This window comes from Rhopalosiphum padi, chromosome 2 (assembly GCF_020882245.1).
Source record: "Rhopalosiphum padi isolate XX-2018 chromosome 2, ASM2088224v1, whole genome shotgun sequence".
Taxonomy (NCBI): Eukaryota; Metazoa; Arthropoda; class Insecta; order Hemiptera; family Aphididae; genus Rhopalosiphum; species Rhopalosiphum padi.
The window spans coordinates 48,890,678-48,912,514 of NC_083598.1; the positions used below are offsets into that span (position 1 = coordinate 48,890,678).

At 25.9% G+C, this 21,837-nt stretch overlaps 1 protein-coding gene across 7 annotated transcripts in view; it reads left to right on the forward strand.

Moving 5' to 3' along the window:
- LOC132920293 (potassium voltage-gated channel protein eag) overlaps positions 1-21,837 on the forward strand; it is a 200,632-nt gene that overhangs the window by 53,905 nt on the left and 124,890 nt on the right. The window lies entirely within an intron of this gene.

The following is a 21,837-nucleotide window of genomic DNA, read 5'->3' on the forward strand; positions in this document are numbered from 1 at the left end:
AATAGTATAAACACAGCTATTATTAAAAGGAGATTCAATTAGACTTATCGAAAATGTGAATAAGGTTTTCAATTAAAATGGATGAATTTAGAAAATGCTATACTTACCACCAGTTGCCAGATATATTTATTATTGTCATCATATACCTTATTTAATATAATTGTATGTCTTTTTTGTATATATTTGATTTGACATTGCATAATTAACTCAAATATCCTTACAATTGTGCACTTCATTAATAATCCAATAATAGTATGGTACTATTATGGTTATATTTATATATTATCAAAATGTATATTCTGTATTGGGGTCTATTTGCTTTCTATAATATAACGATAATAACATAATGCACCTACGTTGATGTAAGGTGGTTGTAAAAAAGGGGTTGAGAATAATTTCCTAAATAAAAAGTTGTTGTTTGCACAACGGGGGTTGGGGAAGAGGTTGGACAAACTCGATTTTGGTAACAATTGAATTAATTTAAAAACAAGAGTCTTGTTATAGTTTGAAAAAAAAATTCCAAATACGTTAATAAGTAATTCCCTATGTAAAAAAGTTAAAATTAACTTAACCTAAACTTTTTTTGTTAATTCTTTGGAGTCTAAAGAAATAATTATAGTTGTATGTGTTTGTTGAAAGTTTTTCAACAGCAAAAATTATATAAAAAATTGTTGTGCTGTGATGTGAACGACTGAAAAAACTGAAAGCGCGTAAGATCGCAACGGGGTTATATGTATTATTATATACTATGGTATTATATTAATAAAGTTCTAAAATATGGAGTGCGGGGTGATTTTTTTTTGACAAATTTGGTATTCTCTAGAAATTATATTTATAATAAGTATACATTTTGGAATTTCTACTTTTATTTTATTTATTTAAAACATTTTTTTTGTAGTATTGGTAGATTATAATAAAGCGATAATCATTCATGTGGGTTAAAAGTTTAGATATGATTAGGTTGTACAGGAGAGGCTCAGATCACGAGATTTAATTAAAAATACTTGCGAATAAAATAAATTATGATTCTACAACTAGTATTTTAAAATTATAATATAGTATTTGTCACTAAAAAATGCTGAATAGTTTAATGTCGTTACATAAAAGACATAAAAAAAAATATACGTTTTACACACATATTTAAAACAAAAACATCCAAACAATTACTGAAAAAACATGCATCACGAAAAACTAACCTTGTATAACTTATACTTATACTAATAACTTATTATAATAATTTAATGTATAAAATAATGTGTGGGGCTCAACGATATAATAATTCCGCTACTTTATCGAGAGCTGGCGATTGCTGGGTAGCACCGTTATTCGTCGCCCAATTATAAAATGGCGCGCATATTACTTGATCTGAAATAGCCAAAATAATAATTTATAAAAGTTTTATAGGTTGTACCTATGTTATACTTATATATAAAAAAAAAAATACGAAAATAAGATGTATGATAATATAGTATTATAATACGAGTATCTTACAGTATAATATGTACCACAAAACTCTTCATTTGATTGAATAAATACTGTTGCTTATATAAGCTTGGGGGTTAATGAAATATACATTTTAAGAATTTTTCAGATTTTTAATTCTTTCATAGCATGCGTAATATAATTTGGGATTTCCCAAATTTCATAAATTAATTTTACCATTTTTGGATCATTTTTTTCTTTAGAAGTTCTTCTTATCCATTAACCATGTTGGTTTTGATCATCATAATCCTATTTTTACAGTACTAAATAAGTAATAAGTAATGATTAAGTATAGATATATATAGTTACACATTAAATACAAAAAAATAATATATAATATATAATCCTATAAACTTTATTTATCGGTTGGTCATAGACTTTCAAGAGTTATTTGCTAGGCTGATGAATTTTTTAATTTGGTAACTATTTGTCTTTAGTCGAATTTAAATAATTTTGAGAACACTTCCGTTAGTAGACTTGTTTTGAGGAAAAAATGTATAGTAAAATGTATGTCAGTTTTCTTTGTCTGTGTATTATTTGTGTATGTGTGTAATTTAATATAACTATATAAGTGTATTTGAGTGTAATATTGAAATCTTACCGTCACACTATCGAATGAATTGTTTATTTTTAAGTCATGCAAACGGTAATCGCGTATGCACTTTTGTACGCGCAAATACTTTTTACACAATAATGATAATTTTTTTTCTAGCCAATAAAAACGATACATTATTATCTATGTTAAATAATGATGTTAGACTGTAGGATTTAGGATTGATGAATTTTAATTTTGAAAACGATTTTTGTTAATTACACAATTTATTTTTCAACTAACGTATAACATTGTTCTTGTGTTATCATTTTTTATTTTTCATGAACAATTTATAAAAATAATATATTCAAAACCGTTGAACAAAATTGAAAAATGAACAAAACCAAAGTAATTTTGCTTTGTTAGGAGATTAAACACAATTTTTTATACAATAATTTATTACCGTCCGTTTCAAATATTTTAAAGTATTTTTAAATAGTTTTATTGCGAATTATTTTAAATTTAAATAGTAAAGTTGATTAAAAAACAAACTAACTTGAGTCGATCTAATTTTTTTGTAGTCGGTTTCCCTGAGTTATCAGTTGTATGATACGTACATAAGGATGAAAAATTTACTTATGGCATAAATATTAACTCTTAATTCATTGATGCTTATACATATTTCTTTTAATTTGAACGACTTTATTTCTGATATATTAATATATATTATTTTAATTCACTTTGATATTTAAAAAGATATATTTTAATTGAAAATCAGTAGTATACCGATTCTGATCAAAATGTAACCTAAGTAAATACATAAGTTTAAATTAATTTGTATATGTCTAATGAAGTACGTTTATAAGAAATAGTTAAATAGCCGAAACTATATTAAATATTATTATTTATGTTTGTAATATATGTTTATTGTTTATTCAATTTTTAAACGGTGTTTATAAATTAACATGTTACAATTAGATAAATAAGTTTAAAAAATTAATTTAAAACGTGAACTAAAGTTGAATAAAAATAGAAGAAAGTAAAAGAATCAAATTGAAGATTAAAATGTATTGAAATGGTTAGCTATGCTTAATATTTCGTGAATGGAATTATTGTGGTTTTGATAATTTGTGTTGGTAAATAGCTAGTGGCTTATAGCGTTGAAGGAAGGAACACGGAAGCAGACCAAGGCAAGGAGGTCAAATAAAGTTGAAATCGGCTTCGTGGCGCCAGGAAGAGATAGTAGAATTTTTGAGTGAATTAAGGATAAAGGAGAGTAGTCGTGGAAAGGATGCTGTATCTTGAGAACTATTATATATAAACATACGGTCGGGTGCACGTGAAATCGGAAATTTACTACCGGACTCAGTGCCTTTCCGGGTGGACGGAGGCATTTGTACACGTACGCGCGAACAGCAGTATAATAATATACAGCTACTGTTTTGGGTTCGACGGGTGCGCTTTTGGTGTGGCGATCGATCGATCTGTGCGCATTCAACACGAAGATTTATTATTGTAACTGCGCACCACTAAGATATATTGTCCAGGCGGATTCTACGATCTTCGTGCTATCCATCTCCATCTCTCCGGACTTGTTCTTCACGCGTACCTACCTGATAGCAGTTGTATACATATATTACACACTCATGGAATGTCTGGAAGTTGAAGCGTTTGAATAAGTTTTTATGGTGGTTACAGAAGTGATGGCGAAACAAACGCAGAAGAAGTGGCAATCTAAAGTGGACAGGTTAGTTAATTGAAAAAAATTAATTAGAGTCAATTGGGTCATGTAAAAGTTAAAAAAATTAATAAAAATAAAACATTGTTAAAATATTAAACAAACTGCAATATATGTATAATTATTTAACTCTAAAAATATAGTGTATAATATTATGGAGACAAATACTAACAAAACTATAAATATATGAAGTCTATAAGAACTTAATTTGTATATACCTACCTTTTTATATAATTAACTATATCATACATAATAAAGTGATAGTGAACATTTCAATGTTTTAAATATCAATAACTAAATATTTTATTAAAAATAAATCCTATACTATTACTTCTTATTAAACATTATTTCAATGTGGCTATGGATATAATTCCATTAAACTAGAATTATAATCAAATAAATTTTTCAATCACTTTGAATATTGAAATTATAACTGTGTGTAAAGGAGATGCTTAAAAAGTGTTTAGAAAATCTGGTTAATACCTCGGTTTTTCGTTTTTTAACACCGTAACTAATGAAAGATTTATGAAAGACTATTGAAAGATTCAATTCCTTATACAAATTATAAAGATAATATGATAGATTTTAGATTATGAAACTACGTGAACTAAGAAAATTCATTTATAAAATACCGCATAAAAGCTGGTCAAACAAAAAATTTATAATTAAGAATTATTTTTCTTTTACAGTATAATATAACACACACATGCAACTCAATCGAATATTTTCTTAAAAAAACAATTTCTTGTAATGTAACCATAATAATATAATGGCCTTGTTCAAATAAAATAAAATACAACAAACAGAAATGTATACATCAATAATAAGTTACCGGTTTCTCATTATTATTATTTTTTTGTCGCCGTCTAATTCTTCGATTTTGCTGTTACGCGTTCCTTGTTCAAATATCACAGTTTCACAACAAGAATTTGTTTATTAGATAATGCGGCACACTAACTAATGAATTTGTTTGAACCAATTGTTAATATATAATATATAATATTCATCTGAATTTAAATATAATAATATAAAAAATTTAGACGTTTTAATTTAAAATCCCAAACAAAATGCACTTGAAATTCCAATTAACATACCTACTAAAATATGATAAAAAATATTTTAAATTCATAATATGTTATTTTTAATATTTAAACAAATTTAATAAGTATAAAGTCTTATGAAAAACAAAAACTTTTTTTTTTTTTTTTATTAAGTTAGAAAAAGAAATAAGACAAATATTTATTTTATGGGTATTTACTAAAATTACTAAAGAAAAGCATACAGTTATATTTACAGTCTGTAAAAAATTAAAAATAAATTCATGAAACGCATGTTAAGCATTGTAACATTGTTAAAATACCTTAATTCGCACACAGCAATAAATAAAAAAAAGTTACCTAAAAACAAACAAACAAGTTACCAAAAAAAAAAAAAAATTAATTTAATTTAAAAATAAAAATAAAAATACTAATTAAAAGTTTCAAAATTGAATTCATTATTATATAGTTCAAAGGTTGAGCTAGAAAATCTAGATCTAACATAAGCTAAAAAATATATTTTTGTACAAATTTACTAACATAATTGTAATAATAAGTACATATTAATTATTATTTATTAGGTAATTCAAGTTGGTAAAATTAAAAAAAATAAATAGTAATTCGATTTTTTTCATCAACAAAATAGGGGTATAATATTCTGCGCAAGGGAGTTTTAAATAAGTGTGTCATTTATACATTACTTACTGTTACATTGATTTTGTACTTTTCCTATACTTAAACTTATGTTACACTAATTATGCTACCGTTACTAGTTATAATATAATATATGTAGAGTATTAGCCGTTTATAATGTATAATCATGATAGTACGTTTGTTTATGCATATAATCATTTTTATTATATTATTTGAACGTAAAAAACAATGAATAGCTCGTTAATTTAATTATATTCTCTTATAAAGAATGGTTTCTTATTATTATTACACCGCAAAGTTTAAATTCATATTGAACTTGTACGTAACCTGGCCACCCTTCTGTCACTGCTGTACCCTCGCTGTTACTATGCCCCCTCATTATTTTTCCGAAGCGCACCCTTTACGTTTAACAAGTTATCTATTACACAAAATTAAAATTAAAACAATTAATCCGTTAAATGTAATTATATCATCATGTTTTTGATTTTTATTTATGTATAAATAATTAAAAAAAAATGTCCATTGTTTTTCATAATGTTTTTTTATTGTTTTTATAATGTTTTATATCACATTCTGTTTTATATATATTATTTACTCTAGAACCATGCGACAATACCATAATATAACGTATACTTCATTATTACACCAGTCTTTTCAGATTATTAAATAATTTATCGCTTTTATCATTCGCTAAATATAGTTGGATTTTTCTTGTATAACAATATAATAGACTGTTTCTGTATTTTCCTAATACTGTTCTTGCGAACACGGAATATAGTTTTTTAATATTATTATAAAATAAAAAATAAAAATTGTCATTAGAAAAATTAAATGCAACTACATTGCACAAATAATGTTATGAAGGAGATCGCTAGTGAAATGGATCACTCCGTATACTTACTATTTTGAGCTATGGATAGGGTCCGATGGGAGAGTGGGTGAAAGTCTGTTCTGCAAACATTTTCCTAGCGTTTCGTTCGCTGCAGAAGAGCTCACACTTTGGTCTCGGTGACATACGGTGCAGGCATGGTATAGTTACTTATTAGTTTATTTATTATTAAATTATCATTATTATACGTTTATACTGTATATGAATGACATAAGCTATGCCACACTGGACCCAATTGTCGCGTATAATGTCTGTCTGGAGATCTTAATCGGCTATAATATTACTCTCGGGATGACGCTGCTTCATTTCGTGTTGAATTGTCCGTAAAATCATGCCATAAATCTTCCAGTACGACAATAATATTATTATGTCACACTATTGTAGTTGGGTCGAGTACATGCGCTTAACGTGCGTATGCATAATATGAGTGATTGTGGATTTTTATCACGAAGTCGTCACGACTTTATCATGTTAAGGTAACAGCAATGTTGTCCAATATTGTGATTCGAGAGAGGATTTAAAAAATAAAAATATATTTTGTTGAGTCTACGTATATTTTTTTATCTATGTTATTAATTACAGGTATTATACAATGGCGTCATGTGTGGATATAAAGGGTTTAATACTTTCGCATCTCACAGAAGAGATTTTTAATTTTTAGAATTGTTATTGATGGACGTTTTTTATTCACACAAATAATACAATTTTGATAATTTTGTTTGTATTGAATTTTAAACTTGAAAACAATTTTAATTTAAACTCATCTTAGCATTAGATATATTTACATAACATTTTAAGAACATTAATATTAACTATTTTAAACTTTCTTCTTCATCTAATTTTGCTTTATCATTCTTAGGTTAAAAACAAATAATAATCTTTTAACATCATGTGCAATTATGATTTAACTTTTTTTTTTTAAATAATGTTAATTATAAATGAAAGTTTCGTTGTGCATAATAATGATTTTTAAATATGAGAGCATACATATTTCCTAGTAGTTTTGATTATATAGTTGGTTTATCTGTGAATTTGTTAGCATTATGAACACCAGTGGGGCTATCAAATAACCGTCCAAGCTTATGTGATATTTTCACAACCCCATGTGATGCAGCTTCGAGCAGGGATCGACACCCTGGGGATCTTATCGTCTCTTGGGTCATTTTTTTTTTAATCGCTTCGATTTCAAGGATGTCAAACCTTCAGTATGTGTTATATCTTTACGAATGTGCAATATATAATGACACCAGTATAGTGACTTTACCTCTCCTCAAATTATTACAAGCCTCCTAAAATAATAATCAATCCATTAACTAAATATTTATTTGATAATTATTAAGAATTATTATCTAAGTGTTGATCGAGTGTTCTTAAAAAAAATTATAATTCTGCTAGTCGTTTTTATCAACATTCAATGAAAATATAAGTTTTTGGAACACGTATCTAGCATTATATTATATTAAATTACCTTTTGAATTTAGAATTTAATTTTTTTATTATTCAATTAATACAATATAATGTAAAAAGTAGGAAATAGCAAAAATAACCTACACCTTTAAACCAAGTTTGTGATGGTGGTAGGGATTTATATAGTATACATAATACACGATTAAATTAAATTGTATAACATAATAATTAATAAATATAATTAAACTATGAGCATAGTTTTATCTTATTAAACAAAACATCATTGATACAATTCTTTATCTTAATATTATCATTAATAATATTTTTTTTTTACATCAATTGGCAAAGAGTTGAAATTAATAAGACTCAGATAATTTATGAACTTTTAACCAAAACATGTATTAGTGTATTTATATAGCTTTAATATAAAGTAATCTTACTTTCTTTATGGGTTTATCATTCTGTTTAATAAAGAAAAAAACTAGACTTTTTTCTATACAAATATTGCATAGCATATTTTTGTAGGGCAATTTAAACGGAAGCACTTTAAAATTTTTATAATTTAAATATGTAGACCCAGTGAGATTGTACGTTATTAAACACATACGAATTGTGCTATTTTGCTGTACCTTTAATGGATTAAGAACATTTTTAGAAGCACTACCCTAAATTACTATACCATATTGCATTACAGATTGGTATAATGAAAGATAAGCTACCCTTAGAGTATGAAGTGAAATAATTTTTAGTTTATAAAATTTAAACATTATAGAACACAATGTATCTATTAAACTATTTATATGAATGTTCCACTTAAGGTTTTAGTAAAATATTAGGCTCAACTATTTAATCATTTTAATTATATAATTGTTTGGGTAGTTACACTTTAATACGTTTTAAAATTTATGTAAAGTGATTTCTTCAAACGGTGATAAAATATGATTTATTGAAAAAAATCATGAATTTTGTTTTGGCAAAATTCAAAGATAGATTTTCATTATTTAACCACTTAATTACTTTATTAAAGTTTAATTCAGATTTTTGTATTAGATTTTACTAATTTGTACCAAATAATAACATAAAATTACTATATACATCGCCTGCATACACAATTATTTTTCCATAAACATTCATATTATCATATAAATTATTTATAAACATAATAAACAAAATTGGACCAAAGACACTTCCTTGTAGTACACCATGCCAAGTCCTATCCTTAAACACCATTGACGTTATTAATTTGTTTCCTCTTATTAGGATAATTTTAAATCAGCTTAAACAAATTTTACTAATAACGTAGCTACTGAAAACTTTAAAAAAACTACAATTTACCGTACTGAAAGCTTTCGCTAAATCGTAAAATATAGCTAATTCTTTATCATCTTTATCGAATGTTTTTAATAAATATGCTTTGATAACATATAAAGAAACTTCGGTACTTTTTCTAGGTCTAAGATCATATTGGTTTTTTGAAAAGTGACTATTTATTTTCTAAATAAATCTATCTGACGTGCTTTGATCATTTTTTTAAAAATGTTTAAAAAGTTACTCAATATATTATATTATATTGGTCGGCAATTGTTCATATTATTTTCTTTACCTTATTCTGAGGTTTAATCATCACTATTATGAATTTATCTGAAGATACACCACGTTGCAGACTTAAATTAAGTATATGTGTTAAGAGGTGTAATAATATATAAGGTGCTATATTTTTCAGGATTTTAATATTAATTATATCGTAACCACGAGCTACTTTAAAATTGTTTATTATGTTCATGATTTATATCGAATTTATTTTGAAAAAAATAATGTATTGAAATTAATCTTAGATAATATTTTTCATCAGTATCATGGTCAAAACTTTCTTTTATATTATTTGCTAAATTCTATCCGATTATGAAAAAATAATTATTCAAATTATTAAGTGTAGATAGGGTTTTTTATGTGTACCTATCAATTTATTCGCCGTTATAATTTATTTAAACGTTTTATTTCGTCTTTATCAGTATTAGGTTTTTTAGTTAAATATTTTATCAAATTCTAGATCTCCGGAAACACGTTAAAATCATTATAATAATTTATGTTAGCCTTTTTAATTATACAATTTAGATTATTTCTATATTTTTTATAGTATTTAATTTAATTGCTGTTGTTTCGATGTTTTTTTTTTGTTTTTAAAGTTGATTCTTATTTTTTTCGAACTAAGAACAGAAATCCTGATGTCATCTAATTTTTAAACAACAATATTTAGATTTAGGTATTTTAAGACTCTTTGAACTATGTATATCAATGTGTATACTGTTTATATAATAATTAGTAGGTACTTAATTTATGTTACAGCTATTATATAGAAATCAATTAATTTCTTATCATTTAATATATTATATCTTTATTCATCATTTTAAATTTAATACTCTCAGATTTCATGGATTTTTGTTTCTCTTTAATGAAAATCGGAATAGATATAAAGGTAGTAAAATGACCAGAAAAATCTGTTTGTAGTACACCAGCTTCAATATGATCAAATAATTTTATACTTTTATTTACTTTAATGAATATGTAATCGATACATGCGTTTTTACTAATATAGTATGCCTTTATGCATACAAAGACGCCTAGGTACCTATATGCAATGTTTTATTTTACGCCCTAGCGATAATATAATTATATAATATTTAATATTATAATAATATGAGTGAGAGCAGACCACCACTATTTTTAGGCGTCTGCATTTATCTCACTGCAATACAAGACAATACTTTCATCGCAGTATAATATGAAATACGAGGAGTTTGAAAATTATATTTTTCTCAAATATCCAAAACTCTTCATTGTTTTACGTTTTTCGTCAAGTGCAAGTTCTTAAATGTAAAAATAAGAAATAAAATTAAAACTTGTTGTGCTCTGTTTAAGATGAATAAAAATTATGTATCCATACACCATTTGTAGGCGGCGTTACTTTTACGCCGACCCATTATTAGTTAACATAAATCAAACACATAAAATTTAAAAGAAAGCTAAGTATAACACACGTTTATATGTGCTTTACGTACATAAGAAAAGTGTCGTAACGAACTACTCACCCACATACACACACACACACACACACACACACACACACACACACACACACACATACACACACACACACACACACACACACACACACACACACACACACACACACACACACACACACACACACACACACACACACACACACACACACACACACACACACAGTGCGGCGTCGGAGGTGTAGGATGGTGGTATTGCCAACCTCACCCTACACATTAAAAAATTAAAAAGCTATACAATTTAAAAAAAGGTTTAATAATTTATATCAGTAGAATGTTGGACGTTTCACAAGTTTCACGAAACCCATTAAATTGCATATTATCATAATATTTGTAGAAATAGTCGGCCTTCTCCCGAGAAGGAAACTGAAGCCACCTCTGATGTTACAAATTATTTTCGCAGAAATAATGTCCATTTTTGTCAAAAGGATTATAAAAAACATGTGCCATTATATTATATTGCTAAAAATGTATAGTTAATTGTAGATAAATGGTGGATTTCTTGAAAAATTTTTTAAGTCCACTCTGATGTAATATTTTTTTTTTTTTTTTCAATTTTACTACATTTTTTTTTACTCGTAGTTTTAATTTCCTAGAGATACTTACTTTTTGGATATTTTTCCAAATCTAAATTTTAAGAACATTCATTACGGACCATCAGCATAGGATATTGTTTTGTGTATACATATACAATATTTATTGGTGCTAGTATACGTATACTAGAAATGTATACCTTTGATAGATCATATTTTATTTATTTTACTATAACATAAATAATATAATACATACAATTTAATCAATTAATGTATAATTATATTATTATATCATACATTTAAGAACTACATTTTCAACACTAGCAACAGCTTATATATTAGATGTGGAAAAAATTGTGATTTACATACTAATTTTTGATTTTAATATTGTAATTTCGTAAAATACATAATATATCATAAATAAATACTCTTGACATACATTCGATGCATTGAGTCTTTTCCACAGTTGTTGAGCGACAATTATAAAATACGGAACACAAGATCCCCGGATAGTGCTAGGTCAATTTATAAATGTGTACGTGTGTTTATATGTATATGTGTGTAAATGGAAGTGTGTGTGAGTTTTATGTAACCAGTACGCGTAACGTGGTTTCGGCGTCAGATTCGCATCGAATAATAAAAATGAAATATACCACATGTAGTGTGGTCGAGAAAAAAAAATTCAAAACAGAAAACGCAAGACAGAAATCAATACAATAATAGGGGTGAAATCGAATCGTTATTACCGCGAGAAGAAAAGAAAATCCATTAACGATTCGATGTAGCAGCTGCAGTACCGACATGGTACCTACCTACTAAGAATGTATTTATTGCGGCTGAGAAGGATACAGAAATTTCTGGAAATTTTTAAAAATTAATTTTTATATGCATTAGTATTACAATGTTTTTTTCTTCTATCATTATATAATTAAAATAACGTAAATTATACAAAATATAGTTAAGAATAAGTGAGTACTGCAAACAAAACCGATTTTTCCATAAACAAGAAGCTTAGTTCTAGGCTATTGTCCAAAATTCCAAATTTAAACTGTATACTTGCTATCTGTAATTGAATACATGAGATATGATCCAAAAAATATAGGGATAAAGAAAAACTACTTATCATTAAAGAAAAGTTTTGAGAAAAATTCACAGATTTATTCGAATTCAAAGTGGGGAATACGAGAAGCATAAAAACAATGATAGAAAATTTTTGTTCGATAACCCAATTATCAGATTGTTCATAAAACAATAAAGTGTTTGAATTATATTGATCACATTTTGTGAGCTGAGGAAATACTTATACGACGTTTGTGATTTTAAGAAAATCGCATTCTGTATTATCGTTAACATGAAGCGTGATATTTACGGACAAAATAAAACTTTTACTCTAAGCTAATGGACAAATCGATAAAAAAAGTAGTTTGACCCTCTCACAGTAAATGTGCGTTCAATATTAAACGAATATGATAGATATTATTACGTTATGTCGATAACATATAGAAAAACGCAGTAGGTTTTAATCTGACATGGTGCAGTCACCAACAAAAAAGGACCAAAGAGTCGCTGTTCAGAAATATTATTATCTATTTTCATTGTCATTTCGTGTTTGACATATTAATCTTATTGTATTGTCCATTTTGGTAAAAAGCGTCCACTTAAAAATTCATATATTTTGAGTTTTGTTTGATCCGTGGTAGTTGTATATTATAATATGCATATTATTACAGCTTAAATGTTCAGAGCCAAGGAAACAAGATAATACATAATATTGTATTAATAATTATACCGTAGTATTTTCTATATAATTATTATTGTCATCAACATAATATTGTATAACGTTTGTGCGTTTTATAACATATTTTTATTAAAACCATAATATATCGTTTACATGATTAATTATTATATTATTCTTTTCGCCATCGGTGTAGGTCGACAAGTTTTTCATTAGCCAAAGACGTTGTTGAGAAAAATCGTATTCATAATAAAAAAAATGAACTTGAGTTAATAAGTTAATTGTAAAATGTAATTTTTATCAACTTTTATACTATTATAATTACTCCAATTTAACATTTTTTTCTCTCTTTTACTTATACAACCGAGTTGGAATTATTCATTAATAATCTCCCAAGGCGACTGTTCATGGTGTGCATACATAATTATTACGACAGAATACGGCAAGATAATAATTATAATAATAATAATAATAATAATAATAATAATATGAACAACGTAAGATTTATAAAAGCTGGCTGAATGTGGTGGCAAACGAATGGGATATCGTTAAAGGCGGACCGAAAATGGCAGTGTAATAACTTGTGCACTTCTTAATATTATTCTCCAGAAATATAAAATATTATAAATATTGTTAACAAGAGTTGAAGATGGATTAAGACAAGTGATCAGGGGCAATGTGACAATCGCACGGTAGCTGATCGATGTAAGACGCAACACATTGTTGCCCAATATAATAAAACAAAAAAACCATACAATCTGTAATAATAAGTAATAACCATCATATTACATGTGCTAAAAAATATTGATCTCGCAAAAAAAAAGAAGAAATTATACACTTCGGTACACCTTCTATGGATTGAATTGGTCTTTATTTTTGGATAGTATATTATATTTGACTAATCTTTAAAATTTAAAAGTACAATTTTCTGTTCACCTACTTATGCGGTAATTAGTACAAATGTCTGTGGGGGCTGAATATCAAATTGATTTGCACCTATGTTTAAGTTGTTCGCTACGCTCGTCAATATCATACTCAATCCCCAAAATTATGCTCTATATTGTATATAATATAATTTTAAATAACGTACACAATTCAACATTTGAATATTAGTTATTATAGTTATCTAATGGCTGGAATTTTCTTGCGAAGATCATTTTATCATTAATCTGTAACAATATTATTTCACTTAAATTTACTGTGCTTTACTATTTAGACACTTTAAAAATATTAATAATTTAAATAAGAAGTTGAATTTAACATTTTGAATGATTTTTAGAAATACCTTTTTAAAATAAATTTAACTATGTATGTATTTTGTTAATATTAATTTTTTAAGCAACATAACTGAAAATATGTAGCTTAAAGTATTAAGAATAATCATTATGTATTTATTAAGGCTAAACCTAAACATAAGACCTTGTTGGGAGATTCTAATTTAATGATATCTACGCCTTTACTCAGATTCTCATTCTAAAAATAATATTAAAATGTTATGTAATGTTTACAAGGAAATAACCTGAGTACTTTTTAAAAATATTTTTAATTGATTAAATATTTCAGTTACCGAGAGTTTGAGTATACTCGTTTTCAATATCTAATGAAAATTAGAAATTTAAATTTACGTACTTTTGGAAATTGTTATTATTATAAGTAATAGTTTATGATGAGAAATTTTTAAGAAAATTATTTTCAACATTTTGAGAATGTCAACATGCATTAAAATTGATAGGTAATATAAAATGAAGTGTAAAGTTTCAAGTTGAATGTTTGTTGAATTACAAATTTGCAATAAAACATTAATGAAATTATTTAAAAGAAAGATTATATAATATTATCGTCAAAATGTTTATGTTATATCCCAGTATTTGAGGTCATTAGCTATTTAAAAATGCACTACAATATTTTCATCTATAACTGATTGACGGAATCATACAATTAATCAGCATTTTTTTATCAAAATTATTTATTAAAATAAATATTATAAAAATATGTATATTGTATCATAGATACAGTACCTCGGGTATCGTATATATAGATACTGTATTTAGATAACTTTTTTCAAGTATCCTACACTCTACTTATCATCATGGTATGTTTAATGTTTTTATAAGTACTGATATTACCTAAATTAAATATCTTATGATTTGAAAATGTTATAATACATTCATAACTAATAACCATTTGGTGTTTTAATTAATAACTAATAAAATACTTCCACACCATCTCTTTTGATTGAATCCGAACAGAAACATTAACGTATAATCCCCGTGCTCGATGGAATACTAATAATAATATGGTCTTCAAAAGTGTCACGTGATTTAATAATTACTCATTATATTATACATAGACCCGAGATGCAGTTGCTGTGATTAATATATTTTCTGTTCTGAGAAACCTAAATCCTTGGCGCGCAAGGGGATCACGCGCCGTGGCGATAACACGAGCGACGATTAACGTCGTCGATGTCGTAACATCCTTGTACAATACCGATAAGGATAAACACAGCTGCAGCTGGTACGCATTAAATTAATCGTCAATCTGATCGAATTATACGCGTTTACGGTGTCATTATTGTATATCATCGTAAACTAATGATTTTGCGTATTGATAAGACAGCGAAGTTTTAGTGTGCATTGTCAGTTGAAAGTACAAAATTATATTATATCATAACCTTCAAATAACGTCTGTTACATGCCTGTGACTTTACGAAAACCAATCGAATGTTATTCTATAGAAAATAAATTTCCTGTGCTGCAGATGGAAGTATCACTTTTTTTATAGCTGACCCACTATTGGGCCTTTATTTTGACAGACAATCGATAAAAAAAAAAAATGCTACTTAGCTATTTGTACGACGTTGTACTTTAATAGGTTCTTGTATAATAGTGCTTTATAATAATAAAGTAATAATTATAATAATATTATATATCACAATGTGTTAGTGACTTATCAAGCGAAAAAATTCAAAACCTATAGTTTGGTATATTCTTCAAATGTTATTCAAATTTCGTGAAAATGGTACCAGATACAATGATATTATGTTTGTTACTGTTCGTTTTTCTCATTAATTATTGAAATGAAAATTTGCATGTATTATCATACTAGTACATAAATAGAATATAAAATAGAAATATCTATAATTATATACACATTTTGTTGATATTTTGATAATTTCATTTGGTTAAGAATCCTACAAGATTAATCAATAAGATAAATTGTAATGTTACTAGGATAATTGAATTTGTCTACTAAGTTTAGATTACATTATACAAAGCTTTAAGCCTCAAAATATGAACAATATTTAATTTTAACATCTACACTAAAATTACCTACCGTTTAGTATCCAATTTTTCAAAAATTAAAATGTGGAATTATTCATAATTTTAAAATATGTGCAAATGCTCATGAAATATCATTACATTAGAGAAATATCATGTAAAAAATATTGACCCAATCTAAGCATACATATTTTAAGTAGTATTAAGAATATTGGTAACCTACAATTTTTATTGATTATTAGTGTTATTAGTATTTTACATATTCAATTATTAGCTAACGAAATATGATTATTTTATCTATAATATTTATGATGCTATTTTATAATTAAATACCTATATTATTATTATTTTTATTATTATGATTATATATACACTATACAAGAGAAATATTTTTTTAATAACACCGGCTATTGTGAAAAACTGAGTTTAGAGTCCTTAAAATTAAATATTCCTATATTATATTATTTCATGTTTCAAATTTATATCAGTTATTCTAAAGTGACTTACTTTTTTAAATTTCTTAAAATTACTATAAAAATGAATACATACATTTTTTTTTTTGATTTATTTAGAAATATATTGTATGAATAATGATTATGTAATACATAAGCATTGTTGAATATACCATATAATATTCTACATAATATAATCATACACACATAGGTTTTAAGTTTTAATCGATTAAATTTAATGAACAACATTTGTTGTAAAGATAAGAAAGCAAATGTACTAAATAATTTTCAAAATACTTCAATTTTGTTTTCACCTTTGAAAGAATTTTAGGACGTTAAAACTAAACACAGGACATTATAATATGGCAGTTTTTTTTTTTAATCATACTGTTAGAATGTCTGAAAAATACCTCCCACCCTACGCCAAAATTAAGCACATCGTCTAACTATCCGTAATGTAATGTTTAAATATCAACTGTTATATCTCTAACGCACTTAAACTAAATACATGTAGTTTAAGTGTTTCGATTTAACCTGATGTGGGGAGTACTCAACAGTTTTCGAAACCTGCGTCTACCTCAATGATGAAAATACTTTTGTTCCAATGTTTTGTACTTTAGTCACTCAGTATTAAATAATGGTACTACTCTGGTTACCATAAAATATTAGAGTTAAAACTTTACTACAAAAATATATTCCTATGTTTTCTAGCATTCGGGTGTATAATATAACTAAAATCCCTGTATATATCTTACAATCCATTATTTGCTTAAATCATAAATCTTAGGAGTAACGCAAAATCAGAATTAATTTGTATATCATTTATACTTTATAAAATGACTATATTAATTGTTCTAACTAGTTACACTTCCTCAACTTGCATCTGATCAATGAACCTATTTTATTATTTTATTTGAAACGGTCATTATATACTATATTGTTTTAATTCCGGGGTACTTATCCAAAATAGTCTGAACTAGAGTTTTATTTTATTTTAATCGACTTATAAATATACTTAAACATTTAGCTGAGTTATCTATTTTAAAAATAAAATTAACTGTTGCCCAACTTTAAACTTTATTATTTTTAGTTTATTATTATAAATGTTATTTTCAAAGTTAAACATGATACTTTAAATTACATCTAGTTTGAGGTTTAAATGTTCACAATAAACAAATTCATCTTATACGTTAATAAGTTTTTATTATTTTTATATTATTATCAACACAGACAACTTGACCGAGTTGAAATAAATTATTCATTAACTTTTTACTCTAGAGGCTTATAGTTTTGAAAACGATTCATCGGTAAATAATTTAAATTAATGTATTAAATATTATATTTTATATATATTTTTCTAAATTAAATTATAATCGCTGACAGGCTATCGGAAATATAATGTATTTAGCAGTTCGTTGTATGTCACATAGCATTGTTCTATTTTGATGCACTTATAATGAGTACGCGATAAAAGTTGACCATAATACTTGGCTTTGCAAAGTTTCCATGAGTGAAAATTCAAACTTGGCTATGGAAAGTATTTTTATTTTTATAAACTTATTATATTATACGACTATATCGGGTGGTTAAGTTACAACCACAGGCACTTTTCTAAACTAAAAGTTTTCGGTTAGAGCAATTAGTGTAGTCTAAGTAAAGTTTCTATGAGTTACGAATGTGACTTAAGTGAGTTGGCCATACTTTATAAATCAGATAATGTATAAGTTTCTTCCATCATAGCGGCTACGTTTATTTTTATAATAATAATAATAACCGTTTGTTGGTTGTTAAAATAGAGCGCAATTGTTTACAGTCGTCACACACATATTGTTATCAAGACTGTGTATTTAATGCACCATAAAACCATGAAATACGCACGCACGCATGCACTGAAAATATGAAAATATAAACTAAAAGTTTCAAAATATGTGATATTTGAATACTCTTTAAAATAAATAATTCATATTAGACATATATTTTCGGTTATTATACAAATATAAATATTATATAAATGAGTTTTAAATTTTTTTTTTTAATATACGTATAAATTAAATTATTTATTTTAAAGTATCGTACACGTTTAAAATTTAACCATTTAAAGGCACCAACGTCAAAAGTATTCAAAATAAAATGTTATATATAGATTAGTAATAATTGGAATATTATTTATATCTCACTTAATTTGAATTTTGAATGACATTTATTGTTATATAATATTATATTAAATTCATAAGTCCTGATTAAGCGTATATAATATTGTATTAAATATGACCTCGTTGATTAGATTTGACTATCTAGTATTCTAGTGTATACCTAGCTATACCTAATGCATGAAATTGTAATTAAATTTATAATCAAATGACGCTGACACACTGCCCACAAATTAATGAGGATATTTTTTATTGGAGTTTTTTACATAAAATTATTGTAAAATATGTATTGTATAATACAGTATATTGGGATGTTTGTTTGATTGGTACATAACTAAGCAATCAAAAGGGTTATATTTGAACACCGATAATTATTGTTCATGAATGACTATCGTCTGGAAAGTTTTTCAGTCGGATTTTGTACACACCATTATTATTTATTTTATAACTATAGTAAAATATCTACATGACATTTATATTGTCGACTATAGAAATATTATATTTTAGTTGTAACTTTTATTGTCATTAATCCTTCAACGCTATTTTTGTATAATATCTTAGCATTTCGATAAACAATTAGAAATCCATATAGTAAATCTATATATATATATATAATGTATACAATAAAAGTCATACTAACATTGTGAGTGACCACGTATTTTTACCTTATAATTATGTATCATATAATATACTTAAATGCGACTGCTTCGCATGTCAAGTTTGATCGCACCAATCAATCAATACATTTAGGTCTGTATGATATCACATGATACCATGTGGGGTTAACGATAAACATTTTAGTATTATACATTTTATACATATAACCATATCACCATATCAAAATGTTTATGCCGTATATTATCATTTTATATTAATACATATAAAAGTACAAATCTAATAGTTTTATTTTTTATAGGGTATACAAATGTAAGCAATTGAAAACAATAAAATTACGCGTTTATAAATATTGTTATCAAAAAATCCATCAAATTCAAAATAATATAGATGTGATTTACATATTGATGTGATGTACTTTAAAAATATTATATATTGCTGTACGAGTTGTTGTATTGTTTTGGTTTTTTTTTTAACGAAAATAGTATAAAATGTATTATACGTTTTCAAGAATAGTTCTAAAATAAAATACAATATGAAAATATCGACAGTCAAATAATCGTACGGTTGTTTATTATTTATCGAACTTATTTTTTTAACGTTTTATTATTTTTGTTTTATTTGATTAGACAATTTGTGTTGTAGAAGTATATTTGTCTATGTACAAGATGATTACATGCAGTTTAATATTTATTTCATATTTTTTTGGAATATACCTACAAATATTTATAATACATCGTTTTGTATAAGTAATTATGGTACGTTTCATAGACGTCTTGTATTAACGTTTGAATAGATGTTGATGGGCATGTTTTTTCACTGCAAGCGACACCATTATAATTTGATATTCATTCGAGTGAAAATTGTTTTTATCTTTATCTAATTATTTAAACGTAATGTCGTTATATCCATGTTCATTGTCTATTCGATTTCTATATCATTTGATCTCATCACCGCTCTCGTATTCGTCGTCGTAGTTTCCTGTACAATTGGCGATAGAATTTAGAAGTCTTTCGTCTTCACGAATAATTATTTTCAATTATAATACTTAATATCATTTTGAAAACTTCAAACGACATTCTTTATCATATAATTGTATTACAGTAGCATTTGAAAATATCTAAAATGCACATTTATTATCTATAGCTTTAATTTTGAAAAAATGCAGTACTTTAAAGAAAAATAATCATTGTAGTATCTAACTCGAATTTTAAACATACATTACAGTAATCTATACTCAATAACATTGAACAATAACTAATACCTACTATATACCACATATCGAATTCTTCGGACTTTTTTTTACTTATTCTCCCATAGGCTATTATAATAATATTTTTGTATTATTATATTGTTATTATTATTGTTCTTGTGACAGTTTTCGATAATGACAAACATTTAATCCGTACAAAAATATCATGAAGCTATTTGTATTAGAAGTGTTTGCAGCAACTGTTGACGCAGGTATTCCTATCTCATTTCCACGCGATTGCCTACCGTCGTTTATTATAATCTATGTATATACATGGGTTTCGCCGATAAATTGATGACTCCAAATTAAGCCGGTAAGCATTCAAGAAAATTTAAAGCGTTCAAACGCCAAACTACTGGTATATTATTATATTATATTATTATTTCAGTGACGATGAAATAATTTCAAATATCGTAAATTTCACAAATTATACTCATATAGAAATCGTATCAAAATATACGAGATTAAAAAAAATAAAAATGTTTCCAATTTCCTAAGTTTTTTACAACATATATTTATATTATCTTAGTCAGTATAATAATTTTTGGACCCTAAAGGGTTTTCTGGATCATATACTATATATTATATATTCAAATAATCAAATGGCTCGAATTCAATACTTTTTTTACAAATCGTTTCGTAATCGATTCGTTGGAAACAAATAACAAACTATGAAACCTAAGTTATTGGAAGGGAATTAGATTTGATATATCAAATAATTCTAAAACAATATTGGTATATATCGGTATTATGGATGGCCAGGAATATAATACCTAATAAAGGTATATTATTATTAATTAAAATGTATGTACTGTAATATTATCTTACTGGTTTTTTTTTGACCAATCAAATGTTATTGTAAAATTAGCTTCGATAATGTTGAACAATATTTAATTACTAATGTGTTGTTCTAAATCTATAATATTAACGCTTACAACAGAAGAATACAGGTTATGTTGAACGACAATTTATAATGTTACACATGGGTTAAAAATAT